Below are 8,661 nucleotides of genomic sequence, written 5' to 3' on the forward strand. Positions count from 1 at the left end.
TTTCTAGATCACATTTAATATTTTCCAAGACAAACATTCACCATAGTCATAATACTTCTGATAGAGTAAATACCTCAAGCTTGCGAATAGCGAAAACCAATTTTAGCATGGTCTCTAAATGATCCCGACCCGCCTTTTCCCCCTGCCCACCTGCCTCTGAGCTTGCCTCGGATAAAATGTAAATTTTATTCCAACGTTAACTGGCTGGCATGGATACAGATACAGTGCCAGCTAAAGATACAGCAACCGCTTTCGTCGATTACGATTTTTATGCGACACAAAATCTGTGGAAAACAGCAAGGCTCTGGCTCAATCTGCTTTTTATGGCAGACGCAGACACCAGAAAAAGGGCAAAACTAACGCTAAGCCAATGAAATTTACTTAGTTGGCGACATGCGACCGAAATTGGCTGAAATCCGAATGGCCGAGGCCATGAAACTGGGTTGCCAAATGACTTTACAATTTATTGCGGTATTGGGATTTTCCAAAAGAGAATGAAACAAGATAGATCAAATTGTTTCTTGGGATTTCAAGGCTATAATTGAAGTCTCTATGTAAAAAAGAAATAATTGAGAAGATTTAAAAACAATCTTTCTCTTTTACTTAACAAATTTCCCTGCTGCCCTAGTATATTGCGATGCCTAGAATTGAGAAAAGTTCTATGGGTTGATGCTTCTTTCTACCATTAAATTAACCGATTAGCCGCCCTTTCATTAGCACTTCCCATACATATAGTACATTTAAATCGGTTTAGCAAGCCCCTTTAGAAAGGGGCCATCACTCTTGGGACTCGCTGGAAGATGCTCGCCGTTTGCCGGGCTCTTTGCGAAATTTATTTATAAACTCATTTGCATACTCCGAAACAAGACGTCCCTCCACGCAGCCTAAGCTGTTTGCATATGCAAAACTAAGACAGTGCAAAAATGCGCAAACAAGTTGGAAGATATAGTCATCTATATAAATAGCCGGGGGAAAACTGTCGCACGTTTTTCGCTCCCCTTTTCCTTTCGCCCTTCGCAGATTTCATTTCGATTTGGTGTCAAGAAAGCGCAGATCTATCTCTGGGTTTTCCGCCGCGTTCCCAGCTTTTCCCAGTTGGCTCTGAGAAATGCGCCACGTGGCTGGGGAGAAGAATAAAGTCATAAAATTGAATTGGTAATTTTTTGTGTTAAAAGCAGAAATTAAAATAAATTGAATTGCCGCTAAGACGAGAAGGAGCAGGAAGGAAAATGCAAATGAGTCGCATCGATGGGAAAGGAGGCGGAAAAGTGGGGGCCAGGAAATAGGTTCGCTTGATTTTTCTGGCCCATGAAATGAAAACAAAATAAAGCAAAAGGGAGCCAAAAAGGAGGAAAAGCGCTCGACAACAAGACCGAAATAAATGCATTGTTGTTGCCACTGTTTTTATGGCGCCACCCCCTGCGTCCTGCGGCCTTCGTCCTTTGTCCTCCTCATTGTTCATTCCGTTGTTGTTGGTGCCGCAGCCGCCGCTGTTATTGTAATAGGATTACTGCATAAATTAAAGTATTTGCCGTGGCATCATCAAATAAGATTTGCAACGCCCCCCATTGCCACCACCCACACCCCACCGCCCACCACCCACCTAACGAGCTACAATGCGCGAACATCAAAAATCGCAAGGATAAGTGCGGCGAAAGCGCAGAAAAAAGCAGGACAAACAGCCGAGTAAATAAATAAATGTAGGAGCGGAAAGAGAAAGCAATACTCCGGCTGACTGACAGAAAGAGACGCCGAGCGAGCAGAAGAAAGAGACGGACGGAGTTCAAGTGGCTGCGGGGACACGTAAAAGTAAAGTTTATTGCATAATTTTCGACGGCTTAGTTAAAGTGTAATGTAAACACAAAAGCCGGAAGAAGGGAAAACGAGGCAGATAGCTGGATGGAAGAATGCTGCAAAGGTGGAAAGGTCACAGGGAGATGAGACAATAAAAGTGCAGATTATAAGAAAATATGTCCCAGAAGCTTTTGCTCCACACCGCTCCTCCATAAGAAACTCGCAGGACAAGGAGCAGGTCACCCCGAAAATTGATTTTATTAATGGTTGAGGTTTTCCATAGTACTGAGCCCACATGCTGTCATAAATGTTGACTTAGGGAGCACAGCGTGCAATTGAGTTTCCCTAACAAGGTGTAATAGGAAATATCCATATCAATCCACAGGCATACCCAGCATAATGGATTTTTTGTCGTTTCCCATTATTTTCTAACCACATAGAAGCTAATTGTTTAATTGTAAAACTTTTCAAAGGATCTACCAATATAAAACAAGTGGCAAAGTGGCGCTGAGAATGCTTTCACTCACTGTCGATTTGTATTTGAATCAATCACGACTGACGTTTAAGGTTTTAAAAGATTGTAGATTTAGTATAGCCAGATGAAAGATGGCTCCACTGAAAATTAATCAAACTATGCCCTTCATATTTCACTTTTCCAGCTCTCTGGGGCCCGAACACATACCGCAAAATATATGAAATATTTATCAAAAACCACTGCCCACCTCTGGAACCCTCGCAGATACTTCCGCTCGCAACCGGGAAACGGCGGCAGCGAAATCACTTTGGAAATTCTCAAACTAAACTAAATACACAAAGCCGCAAATTTCATTTTGATAAAATTTTAATTTGGCCAAAAGCCCAAAGCCGAGAGCGGTCGTTAGTGGAGAACCCTCGAACTCTCGATCCGGAGACTGCGACCTCGCCGCGCGCCTCAATAATTCAAAGATGTTAAGCCGCAAATTGGCATTGGCAGTGGCATTGGGACGAAGGTGGGTGGTCCGACCCACAGACCCACAGCTGGGACCGGCAGACAGGATACACATCCGCTGGGCCCAGAAAGCACCGACTGAGGGTCTGGCACGCACGCATTAAACTCTATTGGGTGCTAATGTTTTTCGTCCCACCCTCGCCTGCAAAATTTTCATAAATTCAGCAATGAGCCTGTCGACACACACACACGCGCGGCCAGCCTGCTCCGTGTGAGTAATAAAAATACGCTAAAATGTTTGTATCTCATACATAAACACGCTGCTTATTGCCTACTTCCAGGCGCAGAGAGCCAGGATACGCGCTCGCCTGTGTGTGTTTGGCCGGCGCGGTTGTGTGGGTAAGTGGTCGATAGGGCGGGGGAGTGCTTCCGGTAGCCGTTAATGCTGCTGGCGAAGGTCGATGTTCCGTCGCTCGTTTATTAAAGAGCGAGCTTTAAACACTCGCAAACCGATCGCGGTGAACAAACTAAATGGATTACAAAATAAATAAGCAAAGGTTTTTAGAAATACTGATACACCATAATCCACGCAGTATTTGCAGCCGCTAATTGAAATATCCTTTGACAAAACTGGGTTTCCCCTTTCAGCCTTTTCTAAATACCTTACTCCCTGATTAAATTCATAATCTGGTAGAATAAAAGGATTTCAATTAAATTGAATCCTCTTTTAACCAAACAGAGTTACGCTTGAAACAAATTAAAGTAAAATATGTTTGTATTTCATTTTCTATAATAGTATTTAAGTATAGCTATTACTTTTAAATAAATTCTAAGACCTTTAACAAATATATCTTAAACTAAGTTGGTATAGTAAATAAATATTGATGTAAATATTTCTCAAATTAAATTGGTATAGGCGGTAATACTTAAGATAATCAAACATCAAACGGGTGATAAAACAGAAAAAAATCAAGGTTTAGTTTAAATAAAATTGTAAATACATCGAGCTCGCTGTCATTTTTGAGTTATCCAGAAAGACTGTGCTGGCTTAGGATTAAACTCTTGCCAACTGTCAGCTGTAGCCGAACACATTTGCTTGCTCGATGTTATTGGAAGTCCCAGGAATTTTTAGTGACTTCTTTTCGGGGAACAGGGCCAGTCCGCCCGCCATAAGACGCCGTTCCCAGCTCCATCTCGGCGCATCCCGAATCCATTTGGTCTATATGCTTATGCGCGAGCTTATCGGCGCTTCAAGTAAACAGACAGGCAGCTATAAAAATTTGCATTTGACTAATGCCAAATATTCGGAGACGACGACGACAACGAGGGCTACGAACGCCATCCGATAAGCCAAAGCATCCTCAGCATTAACCCCCTGCACCCCCTGCACCCCTGCACCCCTTAACCCGCGAGTCAACCCTTGCAGACGGCAACAACAACAACATCGTCTTGGAGGAGATGCCAATGCGTTTACTGATTTTTTGAGTGCGATACGTGCGAAGATTTTCTTTTCTCTGCTTTTTTCCTCCGGGGGAAAAGTGGGCGGTGGGTGGTGGGTGGCCGGCGGCGAGGGGCGTGGGTGGTGGTTGGTGGGATGCTTTTATGCCATTTCCTATTAAGCTATTTGTTGCCAGCTCTCTTTTATCGCTCTTACTCTCTTCGGCTCTATCTCTTTTCATACCCCACTTCGCCGCATTGTGAGTTGCCAAATTTCGTGTGTGGCAGTTGCATTGCGAAAGATACTAAAAGCTTACCCCACACACAGATACTAACGCTCACATGTCTCGTTTATCGATTTTCTTCACCCCCGGTTTTGCACCCTCTGTGGATTTTTGACATGCCAACGCATTTTAAATTTGCATTTTTTGGCACCCAAACAGGCCAAAATTTTGGCTAAAAGCATTAAGGCCATGGATGGGCTGGCATTTTAAACTGCACTCGAACAACTGAAATTGCCAAAATATGCCAACAATAGACTTAGTTTTCGTTAGCAAAATATTGAAAAATATTGCTACGCAAACATTTGGAAATATATATAAAATACAATTCTGAAAAATTGGTACAATTTATGGACGTGCTACTAAAGGGAGGGTGAAAAGTTGAATTTGCATGAATGCGGAACGAATGGTGGTAAATAAAATTTTAAATGTATGGAAATAGTATGCGGAATAACTTAAACCCGAAAAGAATCTATAGATAAGTAAGGATCTTCTACAAAAAATGGTTCATAGAAAAGATAAAAATATATTTGGTATAAAAGGCAACGTAAGAAACACTTAGCTTATTAAAAAAGTTTAAATTTTCCGGTTTTACTAATATTAAAGCTTTCTAGCACATGTATTATCCTTAATCTCTAGTATAAACATACATGTGTAAGCATACCTAATCTGATTATGTTATGGCAAACGTGCCTGTTTGACTTTTGTTAAAATTTAAAAGTTTTGCCATCTTCGGCAATCTTTGACCCACGCCTTCCTTGTTAGCCCACATAAACTGAGAGCTTTCCGGGCTCTTGTTTTATAAAATTTATGACGAACCATACACAAGAATATGCGCAAATGCTATAATAAGTCACTGTCACGACTTATGAGTTCGTATGTGTTTGGGGCAGCCACAAACCACTGAGATTTGGAAGGTAACTTTTTGCACATGCCCGTTGATTTATTAAGCCTGACGTATTGGCATACATTCCGAAAGATCAGGCTCCTTAAGACCATAAGTCCTATTTGCCACATGCAAATATTAATTAATATTTTTCCACTTTGGAATCACTCCCCAGGCAAACATTAAAATTGTTTTGGGTTTCAAGCGATCTCATTAAGTCCCGACACGCCCACAATTAAAGCATCCCCCGAAGAAAGAAAAGAAAAACTTTTCAAATATTATTACGAGGTCTTATAATAGATTATGTCAAAACGGAACCAAAGTTGCCTGGAGTAAAGAAAATTCCGTGGAATTAATTTGAAAATATAAATTGCGAAGGGTGGCTGGCAAAATAGCTGTGAATTTGTTGTGTGTCACGTCCAGTCGACTTTTCCGTTCAGCATGGAAATTTCTTTTCTTGGAGGCCATTTCTGGCAAATGGCAGCTAAGCGACGCATAATGAGGACTCGGGCCGCCGACTTTGCGACTTTCTGCGGTTGCCCCATGGCCCAAAACCCAAAGCGAACGTCTTTAAGAGCAAGACAAAATGCGAAAGTGTACTCGCACGGGGCACAATTGATTTAAGCAGCTTGGCAGGGGCCTTTGACTGCGCCTAATCCTATTTTTCATTAATCTAATTAAGCCTGCGTAGAGAGAAAGCATTTCGGTAGACAAGGCCAATCTAATGAAATTATGGCGAAAGACAAAGGGCCGGAATGCAGCTCGAGCATTATCGATTAGCCGAATTGGGGTCAATTAGCCGAGCTGGGGAATTTTCGGCAAGCGAAACTTTCCAAAAATCCAAATTATCTGGGTCTTAATTTAATTTCGGCGCATGTTGGAGCACACAAAGGCGCAAAGGGGTTCTCGGGCCAAACGGTTTTGCGAGTGTGCCGAGTAGCAAGCATTCCCTTAGGTAATCTCCCAGCTGAACCTTGACAGCCGGGAAATATTTAATGCTCCCTGCCATATTTAATAATAAAACCTTTTGCAGACTGCGCCAAAAAAAGAATGCGAAAAGGCCAGCGCAGAGACGTCCTTTGGGCATTTCAAAGAGGAGAAGTGCGATAAATAAGGACGAGAGATGAGCCGGGTGCAGGGCATTCAAAAGTGCACACTAAATGCTCGGGCGCCTGAAAGTATGCTTTCAATTGTGCGCAATTTAGTGCGACAGGACGACAACAATAGGACCTCTTGGGCGTGTGTGTGCTGGTGTGAGTGTGTGTGAATGCAGTTGTGCCAGTCTTAGTGCCTGACTAGGTGCGAACAAACATGTGCGAAAACGGCGCCTAAAAACAGGCAGCACAAAAAGGCCAGCGACTCCGGCTCATTGTTCGCCGTGCTTTCTGCTTTCTGCCTTCTGGTCTCTGCGCTCCGCTTTATGCTCCTTGCTCTGTGATTACGATTATTATGATTATTGTTTACTAGGGCCGGGAGGGGGGAGTGGTGCAGAGGGCAGGGCAGAAGTAAAGGCAAATATCATAATAAAAGTTCATAAAATAAAACGGCCTGGAAGCCAGGTCTTCGGGTGCCCGTTCTGCACAGGAAGAATCCTTTGCAAGCCGACATTGGTAGGTAAATTTGCTCAGGTGAAATGGTTCCATCAGTTTTTTAGGTTGCGGAAATAACTGCCACTTAAATCTTGGCTTGATATTACTTATAAGTAAATAGAAATTCATGAAAAAAACCTATTGAAAAGTCCAACATACTTTAAATCCCTTTCTGATGAAGGGAAAGTTCAGAGGTCACTATCAGAAACTAGCTAGTATATTCCACTTCCGTTTCATTTCTTTAAATTGCTTTAGTTTTATAGGTGTTTGGTGGCCATTTAAACTGAAATCTAAAGCTCGGAAGTTTCCCTACAGTTTCTCCCCGTGTGGCCGTCTTTTCCTTGGTTTCGTTCAGCCAACAATGCGACATGGCCGCGCTAGTTTTATGTGGCACATAAACATAGCTGCCACTCGCGTTGTTGCACGCTTTTTGGCGCGCAAAAACTTGGCGCCCGCTCGCCATTTTATTGCTTGTCTTGCACACACACTGGCACAGCTTTTGTCATTCCATTCCGTTTCGTTCTCGCTTTGTTTTTGCCCCTTCGCTTCTGTGCCAACAACCTGCCACGCCTGAAATATGCTTGCTGCATACTTTTGGGCGCTGGGCATGAAATTAAATGCCGAAAGTATTTCACGATATAAATAATCCACTCAGGGGTCTCAGGAATCATGGGCGAAACAAACCTGCCAAGGGGGAATAGCTAAAGAGGATGTTTTAGGGCGAGAAGTGTTCTGCGGAATAAGTAAGCAACTCATTTCCCAGAAATTGTGAGCCAAACGTACCTGTTAACTAGGTATCACTTTGCAGAACCAGAAGATATAGATTCACTTGCGCTCCGGGTATTTAAATATTTTCCTAAGTTACTCTGGGGACTAAAGTCTACTCCTCAAACAAACTGTAGCACTTTCTGTCTTGTTTGTTTTTGGGCAAAAAACTGGGGTTTTTATGCGAGCTGTTATTACTCTTCGGCGTTGGCAAATTAATGTTGTGCCTAGTCGGCCGGACACGGACGTTGCTCTGGCGGAAACGGAAACCGGAAATTGCGCGCACAACAAGCGACCCACCGAAACGCTGGCCACTCTCACAACACTTCACTTGAGCTCGGAGTTCTGTTGTTTATGCTCGCTCCAGTGAAACCGCAGAAAATCCAGCCGATTGACAACGGCACTCGATGCGTATTTAAAAACGCTTGAAATGCAATTAATTTTGATTTTTTCAACACACGCACTCACTTCACAGCGGCGTAATTAATTATGTTTGCCTTGTGCCTCGCATTTATTGTGCGTATTTATCTTGTCTGCGTAAACTGTTTAATGAGTTACTTCGGCGAGGACTGCCGTTTGCACTTGCTGCACGGACTTTATTTAGTTGTTTTGCGAAAAGTTAAGGGGAATTCCGGACTTACGCACGCCGCACGCTCCGCTTCGATTTGCACCCAGTAAATGTATTCGCCACGACGCACGTCCTTTGCTGACGACCAACGCTCGCAAACTGACGGTACGACATAGCGCCGCGAGGATATATGGGGTGTACGTCGCATCGCGTGTTATACTTCCACCCGAGTGTTATACGACTTCCAGCCAGAGAGCTGCGCTCTGGGAACGACGCTCTCTCCACCGCCCAGTCGGTTTTTTTCGCCTGGCTTTGGCGGCATTTGCCAGATTCTCAGAGATGAGAGCAGATACTTCATCGCAATTGCCGGCAACCGAGATCCTCCAGAGGAAACTTAACTGCATTTGCTTATA

The 8,661-nt window shown here is 43.3% G+C and overlaps 1 protein-coding gene across 1 annotated transcript in view; it reads right to left on the reverse strand.

The window, feature by feature from the left end:
* Nucleotides 1-8,410, reverse strand: part of tei (irregular chiasm C-roughest protein teiresias) — a 123,016-nt gene extending 114,606 nt beyond the window's left edge. Inside the window, exon 1 of the mRNA XM_017087841.4 lies at nucleotides 7,699-8,410. The gene's annotated coding sequence lies outside the window, so the exon portion shown is untranslated. The remainder of the gene's footprint in view (nucleotides 1-7,698) is intronic.
* Nucleotides 8,411-8,661: the final 251 nt, after the last annotated feature.

This window comes from Drosophila suzukii, chromosome 2R, assembly GCF_043229965.1.
Source record: "Drosophila suzukii chromosome 2R, CBGP_Dsuzu_IsoJpt1.0, whole genome shotgun sequence".
NCBI classification, from domain to species: Eukaryota; Metazoa; Arthropoda; class Insecta; order Diptera; family Drosophilidae; genus Drosophila; species Drosophila suzukii.